The following is a 14,958-nucleotide window of genomic DNA, read 5'->3' as shown; positions in this document are numbered from 1 at the left end:
ACTTCCAGCCTTTTCTATTTATGTGGTACCAAGGACTCGAACCCAGGGCTTCATGAATGCTTGGTAAGCCCACTACCACTAAGCCACATTCCCAACCCCTCAGCCCTAATTTTTTTTAAAGCTAATTAAATCTTTAATAAAGCTACAGAAATGTGAATATTTTGGAGCATATCTATTTTTGCCATTTTTAAAGTTCATGGGAAAATATGGGCTATTTATTTGTCACACATCTTTTCTTAATGGAATTCTAATTCTATGGAATAAGGAAATAAGTATTGCACAGGCCTCATTTCTTCCTATTATTTGAAATTAGTTGTGTGATGTGATGCTCTTAGCTCAGGTTTTACTTTCATGTGTCTCTTGCTGAACAGGAAACTCACTTTTGATGTTAGTCTACTTAGAACTTATCAAAGGTTCCAGGGCATGATGTTCAGCAAAACCACCTGAACCGCAGCTGAGATCTGAAAGCCAGTGCTTGCAATTTGATGTGGACATGGTTGAATGAAACTAGATTGAAAAGTGCCCTATTTGAAAGGAAACGGATGTCATCAATCCTTCTAGAATATCAAAAGCGACAGGACACACAGCTCACAAAACACGATTGCTGAAAAGCCACCTGTAGAGTGTGCCCTGTAGAATTTAATCATCTATTTGAGAAATTTGCTGTGGATTCACTTGATTTTGAAAGCCTCTTTTATATTTCATAGCCCATGTGGTAATTTGCATAAGCAAAGAAAGAGAAGCCTCCCAGCTTCAAGATTTTGGAATATATCATTTGTTTTTAAATTTTAAATTGTGGCCCATCTTTTGCTATAGTCTTCAGAGTAGCATAGATAGACAGAAGGTCTGGAAGAAACCAATCATTTCCCTGTTTGCTGAAGAGGGAACTTTACTTGCAGAAGACTTAAAAGTTTCTGTATAGTGGTAAGATAACTAAATTTCATGCTGGATGTGGCCTTCTTGAGATGCCACTGCAGCAGAGGGATGTGGGATAGGAATTCTGTTTCACGAAGACAATGGACTGGAGGGACACAGACACAGGTTAACTTTTTGGGGAGGACAAAGGCCACTATAGGAGGTAGATGGGGAAGAGGACATTGCTTCACATTTTATTATGCATGTGTTGTTAAAGGGAATTCTGTCACAAGATACAGAGAAACCACATTTTGAGAGGTCGAATTGAGAGTCTTATTAGAAAGCTGGCAACTAAGTAGACACATGTCCCCAGAATGCACTTGATACTATTAGTAAACTGAGCCATGAGGGTAGTAAAAGAAAGAGCAGAAAAGCAATCTCAACAAGCCAGATCAACTCTAATGGAGAGTTGAACAGGGACACCATAGTGACCTGAGGAGAGTAAGGAGACACGAGGCATGGAATAATAGTGGCTGAGCTGGTCTGGGCCTAAATAGGGTCATGATCGAGGGCAGGGTCACAAGGAGCTCGTTCAAAGAGTTCAAAGGGTCTCCTGAGTTCATGGTGCAGGTCTGGCAGGTCCAATAACTTGCCCAAATCCCAGAGAGTCTCTTTCATCCACCAAGATGTCAAGATGGCACCAGTTAGACCCAGTATCCATATTTCAGTGTCGTTTTGGTTTTGGTTTGGGCTGTTTGTTTTGTGGGAACTGAGGATCTAATTCAGGGCCTTGCATGCTAGGTAAGAACTCTACCATTGGTGATGCTGTATCCCTGTCTCTGTTTTGATTGTTTTTAAGGACAATGTTTACACTATGTAAGGTAAAATTAGGGGCTGGGAAGGTGGCTCAGTGGTGAAGTGCTTGCCTTGCATACATGAGGCCCTGGGTTTGATTCCTCAGCACCATATAAGCAGAAAAAGCTGGAAGTAGTGCTGTGGCTCAAATAGTATAGTGTTAGCTGAGGGACAGCGCCCAGGCCCAGAGTTCAAGCCCCACGACTGACAAAAAAAAAAAAGTAAGGTAAAATTAATTATTACTAATTATTAACTAAAATATAGAGTTTATGTAACAACCAATCACCAAACATTTTAGATTTTTATTTTTGAAAATGCGAACTCATAGTGTCTTGATGAACTGAAACAGCAGTTCCTTTTGTTATCTGTGAATTCAATCATGAGAAACAGAGAATCCACATCTTGAGAGGTTGAATTGGGAGTCTTTATTGGAGAGCCAGCGACTGCAGGTAGATTCCTGTCTCAAAGACCTACATCCCATAAGGTAGCTTGCACAAAGCTTTTAAAGGCAAAAAACACAAGCTTGGGGTGGGACCCAAGCCTTAACTAAAGTGTCAACCAAAGCAAACCGTGTAGGGGCATACTCAGGGGCAAGCAACGCAGACCATTTAGGGGAAATTAAGAGCAAGCATTCTCTGCAGCTCAGCTTTGCTGGGGCTAAACAGCATGAAACCTGCAATTCAAAGAATGGCTTGTTTCACCTCTAGGCTTTTTGGAGCTGGGTGAAAAGCCCCCACCACTCAGCAAGGCACCAAAATGGCTGTGAGAACAAGGCACGTTACTTAGGCCCAGTATCCTTATTTCACTTTTCAAATCCTTATCTTTATTTATTTTAATAATATTGGAGTTTAAATTCAGGGCATTGCTATGCAAGTACTCTGTCACTTGAACCCAGCCTATAGCCCTGAAACAGGAGTTTCTTGACTTCTTCCTCACTCTCATGAGTTTTTTTTTTTATTGTGAAAATATCGTACAGAGGGGTTACAATTACATGGGCAAGATAATGAGTACATTTCTTATCAAGCATTGTAGCCTCCTCCTGTTTCCCCTTCCCATCCCTTCCCATCCCACCACGCCCCAGTTTGTTTTTCGACATAATGACTTGTACATCTCATTGTTGCAATGGGTCCACCTGTATCCCTATTTAAATGATTTGTTTTTATCCTTCCCCTCCACACATTATACCAACATCAAATACAGTGTAATCAGGGGTTATACCATGGGGGTCTCATGAGATTTTTAAAAAGATTTTTGCCCCGACCTGGGAAGTTGTCAAGACCCTATCTCAAAAACCAAAAATACAAATGAAAGATCCGAGTTTATGGTTCAGTGATAGAATATTTGTCTGTTGTGCTTGGGTTCAAACACACACAATAATAATAATAATGATAATAATAATGATAATAATAGCCTGCACTTACTACTACTTACTTAATGTAAATAGTGTGAAGTTGTTATGGCAGTGCAGACCAGCGGAGATCAAGACCACTTTAAAAATTTTTTTTTCTTTTTTCAGGTAAGGGATAGGTTTATTCATCGTTCCAGCTGGCACCAGGCCATCTTGGCCCTCCACGCAGTGGGGAAAGACCTGGGAAAGAGAGCTGGAAGAGCTGGGAAAGAGAGAGAGCTGGGAAAGAGAAGACAGCTAGAAAAAAGAGAGCGTGTGGGCCTGGTCTAGGCCTTATCTAGGGTATGGGCGGAGAAAGGTGTGGCCACATCAAATTCAGATGTGACCTTAGCGGATGCAGATGTGACCTCTTCCAGGTGTGCCACCAGGTGTGCCAGTTGTCTAGGTAATACAGGTACTGGGCAGAGACTTTGCTGCGAGGGGGGGTGGAGTCTGCTCGCCATCCAGGAGTGGACCTTACATTCCAGCCTTTTAATAATCATGACATAGGGCTAGGATTCTCTCTGGCTACTTCCTGCTGACAAGGGGTGTTGACATTAGGAGTAAAAGGCTGGAATTTGGTCCCCTCCCAGAGAAGGCAGCGAGCAGCAGCTGTCCCTTGGTGGCGTGAGTCCTTAGATGAAGTCTGGAGAAGTCTCATAAGGCATTGAGGGGCTGGAAAAAAAATACCAGAGAGCAAATAAATGGCAAGAGGAAGGACTTGGGACTGAAAATGTTGGTAGAAATGTCCCTAGCTACTTCTTCTGAAGTCTGGCAACTAAGTAGAGAAGTCAAGTGACAAAGGCAAGAATATAAATTCCTGTTCAGTTAATAGGTAGACAGGTAGAGACATTGGATGGGCAGGCTTCTTACTTCTACTGACCTCCTGGCTCTGGTTAATTTTGAAAGGGCAGGCACAAAGTAGCTGATATGACATCATCTCCTCTTACTCCTCTCCATGTTCCTTTGTTTCCCAGACTGGCTAAGTCTAGGTGCTCATTGCTGGGATGGCTTGTCCCAGTTGGTATTCAAGGAGGATTGAACTCAAGGCCTGGGCACTATCCCTGAGCACTTCTGTTCAAGGCTAGTGCTCTACCACATTGAGTTATAGTACCACTTCCAGTGTTTGGCTGGTTAGAGATAAGAATCTTGAGCCATGCTTCCAGCCTGGCTCTTTGCAGGTTAGTTGGGAGATGGAGTCTTAGGGATTTTTTGACCCGGGCTGACTTTGAACTGCAATTTTTGTCACAAAAGCCCTTTATTATTTCCAATTAAAGTAAAAAGGAGATCAATAGAATAAGTAGAGCTTAACCTGGTTCTTATCAAGAATTGACCGACAAATATTCTGGAATGACAAAACTTCTTAGATGTGAGAATCTTAACACAGATATGCCCAATATTTTAGAGTCACGTAGTCAGTACCAGAATACATAGCACAAAAGAAAAAAGGCAAAACTCAAAACCTAAAATTTTGACAACAATGTTTAGATGTCTTTGCTAACAAAGCACATCAGTTACCAGGGCCTGTGAAAAGAGCAACTTGTTAGCAAGGCACCTTGGAATAGATGGATGGAGTAGTAAGCTTGGTGGAAAGTTAAAGGTCAGATGGGGCCAGTCCCTTAACCCACCATGTGGCCAAGATGGCAAACTCAAGATGGCGAATTTCTGAAATAATGCAAAGAAACCCTGAACAAATAGATCAAATCTACATTGGCTAGCCTTTGAGAGGGAACCTAGAGAGGGTCCCTGGGACCCAGCCTGCGTCGCACTCTTCAGGGCACAAGCCAAAATGTAGAAAAGAGAAAGGGAGAGATAGGGAAAGTTGGACATGACTGGCAGAGAGAGAGAGCAAAGAGAACCTGAAAGTAAACAGACTTCTGACCATTTACCATTGCAGCGGCAAAAACTGTCTACATCTGAGAATGGCATAAAATTGAGGCACCCTGGCTTTCCAGGGAGCACAGGAGGCATTTCAAAGAGGTTTCACCACTCGGGTGTGACTCGTAGCACCCCATTAAATGTGTAGGAGAGTCAGTCTTGTGAGTGAAGGAGAGCTGACCAGGCAGAAGCGGCGTCCTGACTTCCCCAAGCGGCGTCCTGACTTCCCCCAGAGCCCTCTAGAAAGAAATGGCCAAGCCTCCAAAACCAAGAGTCTTTGACTTCAGAGGTGACCGGCCTTTCAGCTAAAGGCCGTAGGAGCTCTCTGGCATGGCACCACATCTGGACAGAGACTGAGCAACAAAGAGTAGTTTCACTCACCAGAGTAGAGAAGTGGTATGGACGTGGATGTGAAGGCCAGCAATGGTATCGATGCACTGTGTCCGCAGCAGACAGACTGGTTCACAAAAGGCTGTCAGAACTGTGGGTATTCCTCAGAGCAAAAAAGGAAGAACAAACAAAAAAAGAAAAAAGAGGGAAACAACCAGAGAGGAATTCCACCTATCCTGACTTTAAGCCCTTTATCCGAGTCATGGCACCATTTATGTTAGGTTTTTAAAAAGAGGTAGCCGAGTAAGAACAACACCATGCATGTGGTATTCAGTAAGGGGTAGGTTTATTCATCATTCCGGCTGGCACCAGGCCATCTTGGCCCTCCACGCGGCGGCGGGGAAAGGCCTGGGAAAGAGAGATGGGAGAGCTGGGAAAGAGAGAGAGCTGGAAAGAGAGAGAGCTGGGAAAGAGAAGACAGCTAGAAAAAAGAGTCAAGACCACTTTTTAGAGGATAAAGGAGTTTATTGATGGCCACCCAAACCAGGCCAGGGCCAGAAAGAAGTTTGGGTCCCAAGGGAGGGGAGACTGTTTTTTTCTTTTTTTTCTTTTCTTGGTCGGTTATGGGGCTTGAACTCTGGGCTTGGGTGCTGTCCCTGTGCTCTTCAGAATAAGGCACATGCTCTACCACTTGAGCCACAGTGCCACTTATGGTTTTCTAATGGTTTATTGGAGATAAAAGTCTCATGGACTTTCCTGCCTGGGCTGGCTTTGAACCAGATCTTTGAACTCAGATCTCAACCTCCTGAGTAGCTAGGATTACAGGCGTGAGCCACCGGTGCCTGGTGACTCTGGGTTTTATACAAGCTGGTTACACAAAGTAGGCATTAATGCAAAAAGTCAAGTGTGTATACATCAACTTCAGGCCAGGTGGCCAATTCCTTTCTAGATGGGCAGAAATAATGATTTTTTTTGTGTTATTATTTTATTTCATTTTATTTATTTTTTTTGTCAGTTGTGGGGCCTGAACTCTGAGCCTGGGCACTGTCCCTCAGCTCTTCAAGCTCTCAAGGCTGGCATTATACCACTTGAGCCATAGCGCCACTTCAGGCTTTTTCTGCTTATGTAGGGCTGAGGAATAGAACCCAGGGCCTCCTGCATGTGAGGCAAGCACTCTACCACTGAGCCACCTTTCCAGCCATCTGTATTATTATTTGAAATAATACCTTATGGCTTCCTACTATCCATTCAGATAGCCTCACCTAGTCTGTCTTCAACCCATATTCCAGCAACAGTCCTACCAGGACACTTTCTAGCAACTGGCTGGGGACTACGTTCCAGCAACCGGGGGAGGGGAACGGACACATTCTCACAACTGGATGTTGGAAAGTCTCTTCTCCAGGAAGGGTAACGTTGTCCACTTCAAAGTATGTTTCAGCAGTGTCTTCACCTTTAGAATTCTAAAGAAGAAAAATGGTGAATGTTAGAGAATTAGCCACATATATATCATTGGCAGATACTACCTCAAATGCATTATTCTTAATAGTGCATTTTAAATGCTAAACTTTCAAATCCTCAGAGATACTGTTTTTTATTTACTATTAAGATGATCAACTGTTTGAACAGAAATAAACACAATTTTCTTCTTCCCTAGTCATTCTGATGTTAGGAAAGAGATTTCTGATAGTCATTGTATGCTGTCCTCAATATACCTGTATAGATAACTGACGTTTTGGAATTTTGACTTAAAGAACATATCCTAGGCTAGAAGACTGAAAATGCACAGATGTATTAAGGAGGGAATTCAGTAATATAGGATATTTTGGAGTAGACTGAGCTCATATGGTAAATTGTTCATATAACTGACTGACACTTAAGCATCAGAACTGTCAAAAATTTTGTATTGCTATTGGAAATCTTTTTGGGTTGATGGCCAGTATATTATTTCTAATTCAATCTTGTTAACAGGTGTTTTGGGAGAGCAGGCAGTACTGGGCTTGAACCCATGCTCAAGCTAGCTAGGCAAGTGCTGTACCCCATTAGTCCTTTTGTTTTTATTTTGTTTTTGTGATAGGGTCATACTGGTACCTTTGCTCAAGCTGGCCTTGATCTTATGATCCTCCTGTCTCTGCCTCCGAAGTACCTGGGATTGCAGGTGATATGCTACTATGCCAGGCTAGAGGATTATTCTTACAAATATCTATTATTGTTCTATGTGAGAATAAGAGATAATGTAATTAATTTAGAAGGCTCTTTTAATGTATACCTCCTATTGGATCTGGTCTGTGGTTTTATACTGTTCTAACAATGCAGTGACTGTATCTAACATATTTGGAACTTCCTTAGGAAAGCCTACTATTATGAGTAGCATGATGAAATCTCCATGCTGCATTGACCCATCCTACTGTGAAACATCCTTTTATCTTCACTGCATGTGCAACCTGCCCATTAGTCACTAAATAGCCATTTCAGTTTTAGATTGACTGCCACAGTATCATAGTGCTTGTGCCTTACTACCAAGGCAAAAGAGCAGCTGTCCAATTGGGATAAGGCAAAGAGAAGTGGGAAAGCCCTTCTTTACATGATAAGTTAAAAGTTCTCAAGTTAATAGGGGGAAAAACATGTGCTACAGTATCTCTTATTCTTATATAGAATAATAATAGATGTGTGTAAGAATAAGCCTATACCCTGGCATGGTGGCATACCACCTGTAATCCCAGCTACTTGGGAAGCAGAAATAGGAGGATCATGGAATCAAGGCAGCCTGAGAAAAGGTACCAGTGAGATCCTATCACAAAAACAAAATAAAAAAACAAAAGGGCTGGGAGTGGTACTTGCCTAGCAAGTTGAGGGCCTGGGCTCAATCTCAGTACTGCCTGTCCCCCAGCCAAAAAAAAAAACCCATGTAAGTTAGGTGAAATGAACCCCAAGATAAGTATTCAAATGTTTTTTCTTTCTTGTGATTGTTTCTAACATATTTATAAGATGATTTATTTGTTGCTTTGTATATCCCTCCCCCACAGTATAACCCCTGCTTTCATTGTATTTGATGTTGGTATAATTTGTGGAGGGGAAGGGTAAAAACAAACCATTTAAATAGGGATACAGGTGGACCCATTGCAACAATGAGATGTGCAAGCCGTTATGTTGAAAAATGAACTTTACAACTTTGGCAAGGTGGGGGGGGGTGGGAGATGGGAAGGGATGGGAAGGAGAAACAAAGGAAGGGGCAACAATGCTTGGTAAGAAATGTACTCATTACCTTGCCCATGTAATTGTAACCCCTCTGTATGGTATTTTCACAATAAAAAATTAAAAAAAAAGCCATGTAACTAGGTTGCTAAAACCTATGATAAGAACAAAACTTTTGGCTGGGAATGTGGCTTAGTGGTAGAGTGCTTGCCTAGCATGCATGAAGCCCTGAGTTCAATTCCTCAGTATCACATAAACAGAAAAAGCCGGAAGTGGCGCTGTGGCTCAAGTGGTAGAGTGCTAGCCTTGAGCTGAAGAGCTGAGGGACAGCGCCCAGGCCCAGAGTTCAGGGCCCACGACCGGACCCAAAAATAAAAAAAAATAATAAAAAAACAAAAAACAAAAAACAAAACAAAACAAAACAAAAATCTATCCATGAAACCATGAGAAGGAAAATGAATTATTCCAGGTTTGCTGCCTCCCTCCCTTCAAACTACAAAAATTATAGCCAAAGCATGTGATCAGTCTGTGGCGTTAGGAAAATAGTGGAGAAAGAACAGGGTGGCTTCAGTCTCAACAAGTGAGGACTGTTTATTGAGGAACAGTAAGGTGCAGCAACCTTCCTTGGGATTGGAGGTTGTACAAGGATGTGGGGTTGGGGGTCTGGCTTATATTAGTCTTAAGGAAACAGAAAATTAAAAAAAACAAACAAACAGGGTAAGGTCTCCCCTCTGGGCCCAATCTCTTTATGTATCTAATGACAAAATATGGAAGACTGACCCCTGCCTTATTTCCCCAGGTCAAGCAAAACACCAGTTGCACAATTATTTGCTTGACCACAGGCAGGTCATTCCAACCTAAGCCTGGCTGAAAGTTTCCTCACCCCAGGCTGAACAGTCCATCTGGCCTGCCCAAGGGTGCCCACCCTTGGTCTCCAAGAGACTATTGCCTGTTTTGTTTTCTGATTCTTGATTAAGACCAATATTAGCCTGACCCCAACTCTACCTCCTTGCACAAACTCCCTCAATCCCGTCGGAAGGTTTCTGCTTCTCACTGTTCCTCAATAAACAGTCCTCACCCATTGAGATGGAGTGTGTCCTGTTCCTTCTCCTCCATTTTTCTAACAGGGTCCAAGGGCAGGCATCCTTGGCCAGGTCCAGAATGGAATGCTCCGTCTGGGGTGAGGAACTTTCAGCCAGGCTTAGGTTGGAATGACCTGTCTGCAGTTAAGCACATGATTATGTGCCTAGAGTTTTGCTTGACCTGGGGAAATAAGGTGGGGAACAATCCTTCATATTCTGTCTTTAAATACATAAAGAGATTGGGCCAATGAGTGGGGAAAGGTAAGTTCTTCATATTGGGTCTTTGGATACATAAAAAAATTGAGTTGGGAGAGGAGATCAGGGAAAGGGTTGGCAATTGTCTTTCTGGCTACTTCCTGCTGATGAGGGGCAAAGTTTAGATGTTGGTTTTGGTAGGGTCTTGTGTTTGGCTCCTCTAACAAACCTTATAATAATCTTTCTCCTGTGCTTGCATGCCTCTGTGTGGTCCCCTGGAACGGATGTGTGGGATCCTTCATACACATCCTTGAGGAAATCAGAAAGACATTTTGACAAGACAGAAGCCTATAGATATTACCAGTACAATCATAATTGGGCCCACAAATGGCAGAAGGAAGGGTGGAAAAGAAAAATTGGTGACTTAGCTAGGTTCTGTCTCCTGAGTTCTAGGTGGTCCTGGAGTTGGTTGATCATGTCCCTGACCACTGCTGACTGATTAACATGTGGTGACTGGATAGGGGAGAGCATGGTCAGAAGCTGGGGCTGGATTGGAGTGGTTAAAGGACCTGTGGGAGGCCTTAATTATTGCAGGTAACTGGATTGTAGATATATGGACTATAAAGAATAGATAGGAGACCCAGGAAGGTGCTAAGGCAAACTGTCCTGAGTCTAAGACTCACTAACAAAGGCAAGAAGGTAGACAAGTATGAGCATTAGATAGGCATGTTTATTAAGTATTTTCTTTCGACCTCCCTGCTCTGGTGAGTTTTGAAAGGGCAAACAGAAAGTGACACCATTCCCTCTTATCTGCAGTTTTTCCAACTGCCTCTAGATGGCCTCTTATTGCCAGGACAAGCTTTATTCTAGGGGTAGCTTCTCCTTCCTCAGTCACTGGGCTCTACCTCAGGGCCTGCCACTGTCCCTGAGCTGTTTTGCTCAAGCACTCTACCACTTTGGGCCACAGCACCACTTTCAGCATTCTTCTGGTTAATTCGAAATAAGAGTCTTACAGGGACTTTTCTGCCTGTGGGCTTTGAACTGCGATCCTCAGATCAAATACGTCTTTTTGCCATGAGACCCTTTTTATTTTCAATTGAAGCAACAAGGAGATCAATAGAAATAGTTTTTAAGCAGGGCTTACCTGGAACTCAAGAATAGAAGATAGATTTGACCAATAAATAATTATAAGAATTATTTATCCCTCTGTGGGTCTGAGTAAATGCTAAAGAGGTTAAAATCTGTAATGACAAAACTGTCTACTATTGAGTTTTGAAACTGCAACTGATTATAGCACTTTAGGACACTAATTGAAACCATTGTTACTAAGTCAAACCTTAGGAAGGATGTGGGAAAATGGTTCTGTAATCCAAGATAGCTCACATCCTTGGAAACAGACAATAGACAGCAAAAATAGCATTCAAGTTAAAGGGTTCATTTGAAAGACCTTGACATAAACACATACTTAAGTGAATAGTCTTAATTTTCCCCTTTCTCCACGTTGAAACAAACACTTACGGCATTTCTTATCTCCCAAATTCTTTTTATCCAAAGGCAGCCATTTTTTTTCCTCTCAATGTTTTATCCAGAATTTCTTTTCTTTTCTTTTTTTATTGTGAAAATACTGTACAGAGGGGTTACAATTACATGGGCAAGATAATGAGTACATTTCCTATCAAGCATTGTTGCCTCCTCCTTTGTTTCCCCTTTCCATCCCTTTCCATCCTCTCCCCGCCCCCCCACCCATTCTTCCTCCCCCCCAAAGTTGTAAAGTTCATTTCGACATAATGACTTGTACATCTCATTGTTGCAATTGGTCCACCTGTATCCCTATTTAAACAATTTGTTTTTTTCCCCTTCCCCTCCACAAATTATACCAATATCAAATACAGTGAAAGCAGGGTTATACTGTGGGGGAGGGACATACAAAGCAACAAAGAAATAATCTTATAAATGTGTTAAGAACAATCGTATGAAAGAAAAAAACATTTGAATACATATATTAGGGTTCATTTCCCTAACATCAACTTATCTGACTTTTTCTGCTTGACTCAGACATATACTATTTTTATTGCAAATAAGGGAAATCATGGGACCTATGTTTCTTTGGGCCTGACTTACTTCACTTAATATAATTTTTTCCAAGTCTTTCCATTTCCTAACAAATGGGGCAATGTCATTCTTTCTGATGGAGGCATAGAATTCCATTGTGTATATATACCACATTTTCTTGATCCATTCATCTACTGAGGGGCATCTGGGTTGGTTCCATATCTTAGCTATAGTAAATAATGCTGCAATAAACATAGTTGTGCTGTTAGTTGTGGTCTTGTTTGTAAACATTTGGGTAAATGCCCAAAAGTGGGATTGCTGGATCATAGGGGAACTCTATGTGGAGTCTTTTTTTTTAAAAATTTTATTTGTGAACATAGTGTACAGAGGGGTTACAATTGCATGGGCAGGATAATGCGTACATTTCTTACCAAGCACTGCAGCCTCCTCCTTTGTTTACCCTTCACATCCCTTCCCAGCCTCCCCCCTCCCCCCCCAATCCCCATCCTTCTCCTTCCCCCCCCCCCCCCACACCGACGTTGTAAAGCTCATTTTGGACATGACAACTTGTACTTCTCATTGTTGCAACAGGTACACCTGTACCCTTAAACAACTGGTTTTTCCCCATCTCCTCTACAAGTTATACAGACATCAAATATAGTGAAAGCAGGGGTTATACTATGGGGGAGGGACATACAAAGCAACAAAGAGATAATCTTATAGATGCATTAGAAACACATGCATGAAAGAAAAAAAAACATTAAAATACATATCTAAGGGTTCATTTTCCTGACATCACATTATCTGACCTTTTCTGCTTGACTCATACATATACTAGATATTGCAAATAAGGGAAACCATGGGACCTATGTTTCTTTGGGCCTGGCTTACTTCACTTAATATAATTTTTTCCAAGTCTTTCCATTTCCTAACAAATGGGGCAATGTCATTCTTTCTGATGGAGGCATAGAATTCCATTGTGTATATATACCACATTTTCTTGATCCATTCATCTACTGAGGGGCATCTGGGTTGGTTCCATATCTTAGCTATGGTAAATAATGCTGCAATAAACATAGTTGTGCTGGTAGCTTTAGTGTGGTCTTGTTTGTAAACATTTGGGTAAATGCCCAAAAGTGGGATTGCTGGGTCATAGGGGAGTTCTATGTGAAGTCTTTTGAGGAACCTCCATACTGCTTTCCAAAGTGGTTGAACAAGTTTACATTCCCACCAACAATGAAGTAAGGTTCCTTTCTGTCCACATCCCCTCCAGCATCTGTTGTTGTTAGAGTTCTTGATTTTTGCCGTTCTAACTGGAGTGAGGTGATATCTCAATGTTGTTTTGATTTGCATTTCTTTTATGGCTAGGGATGTTGAACATTTCTTCATGTGTCTATTGGCCATCCTTCTTTCTTCTTCAGAGAAGTTTCTCTTTAAGTCTTTCGCCCACTTATTTATTGGGCAGTTGTTTCTTTGTGGATTTGTTGTTGGGGGTTTAATTTTTTGAGTTCCAAGTATATTTTAGATATGAGACCCTTGTCCGTTGTATGGCTAGTAAAGATCTTCTCCCAATCAGTAGGCTTTCTATTGATCTTGCTAGCTATGTCATTTGCCCTGCAGAAGCTCTGAAACTTTATGCAATCCCATTTGTCCAACCTTTCTTTGATTTGTTGTGTTTCCGGGTCTCTATTCAGAAAATTTTGGCCTGAGCCAAGGAGACCTAGAGTTTCTCCTATTCCATCCTGCAATGTTTTCAGAGTGTCTGCTTTGAGTTCAAGGTCTTTGATCCATTTGGAGTTGATTCTGGTGCAGGGTGATATATAAGGATCTAGCTTTAGTTTTCTACATGTAGTTAACCAATTTTGCCAGCACCATTTACTGAAGAGGCTGTCTTTTTTCCATTCTATTGTTTTAGCTCCCTTATCGAAGACTAGATGGCTATAGGTCTGTAGGTTCATTTCTGGGATTTCAATTCTATTCCATTGGTCCTGAGGTCTGTTCTTATGCCAATACCAAGCTGTTTTGATTACTATGGCTTTATAGTAGAGTTTGAAATTTGGTATTGATATTCCTCCAGCAGTGTTCTTTCTGTTGAGGAGCGTTTTTGCTATTCGGGGTCTTTTATTGTTCCATATGAATTTTTGCATTGCCTCTTCTATTTCCTTGAAGAATGAGGTTGGAATTTTGATAGGTATTGCATTGAATTTGTAGATTGCTTTGGGAAGTATTGCCATTTTCACGATGTTAATCTTTCCAATCCAGGATCATGGGAGGTTTTGCCATTTTTTAAGTTCTGTGTTGATTTCCTTTTTCAAGATTTTAAAGTTTTCATCATAGAGGTCCTTCACTTCTTTGGTTAAGTTAATTCCTAGGTATTTTATTTTTTGTGGGGCTATTACAAATGGAGTTGCTTTCCTAATTTCAGCCACACTTTTCTCATTGTTGGCATACAGAAAAGCCATTGATTTTTGGGGATTAATTTTATAACCTGCTACTTTACCAACGTTTTGAATCAGCTTGAGTAATTTGGGAGTGGAGTCTATGGGATTCTTTAAATACAAGATCATGTCATCTGCAAAGAGGGAGAATTTTATTTCTTTCCCTATTTGGATCCCCTTTATTTCTGCATCTTGTCTTATTGCTGTAGCTAGGCATTCTAATACTAGATTGAAGAGAAGTGGAGAGAGTGGGCATCCTTGTCTTGTTCCTGAGTTAAGAGGAAATGGCTTTATTTTTTCACCATTGAGTATAATGCTGGCTGTAGGTTTGTCATATACAGCCTTTATTGTATTGAGGAATGTTCCATGGATTCCTAATTTTTCCAAAACCTTCATCATGAAGGGGTGTTGGATCTTGTTGAATGCTTTTTCTGCATCTATTGAGATAACCATGTGGTTCTTATTCTTGCTCCTGTTGATGTGATGAATAATATTAATTGATTTACGTATATTGAACCAGCTTTGCATCCCTGAAATGAATCCTGTTTGATCATGGTGTATGAGTTTTTGGATGAATTGTTGAAGTCGATTGGCCAAAATTTTGTTGAGAAGTTTTGCATCAATATTCATCAAAGAAATGGGTCTATAGTTCTCTTTCTTTGATGAGTCCCTGCCTGGTTTTGGGATGAGGGTT

This window comes from Dipodomys merriami, unplaced genomic scaffold (assembly GCF_024711535.1).
Source record: "Dipodomys merriami isolate MVZ:Mamm:240054 unplaced genomic scaffold, mDipMer1.0.p SCAF_13, whole genome shotgun sequence".
In the NCBI taxonomy this organism is placed as follows: Eukaryota; Metazoa; Chordata; class Mammalia; order Rodentia; family Heteromyidae; genus Dipodomys; species Dipodomys merriami.
The sequence above is the reverse complement of the archived record's forward strand: the minus strand, read 5'-3'. Positions refer to the sequence as shown.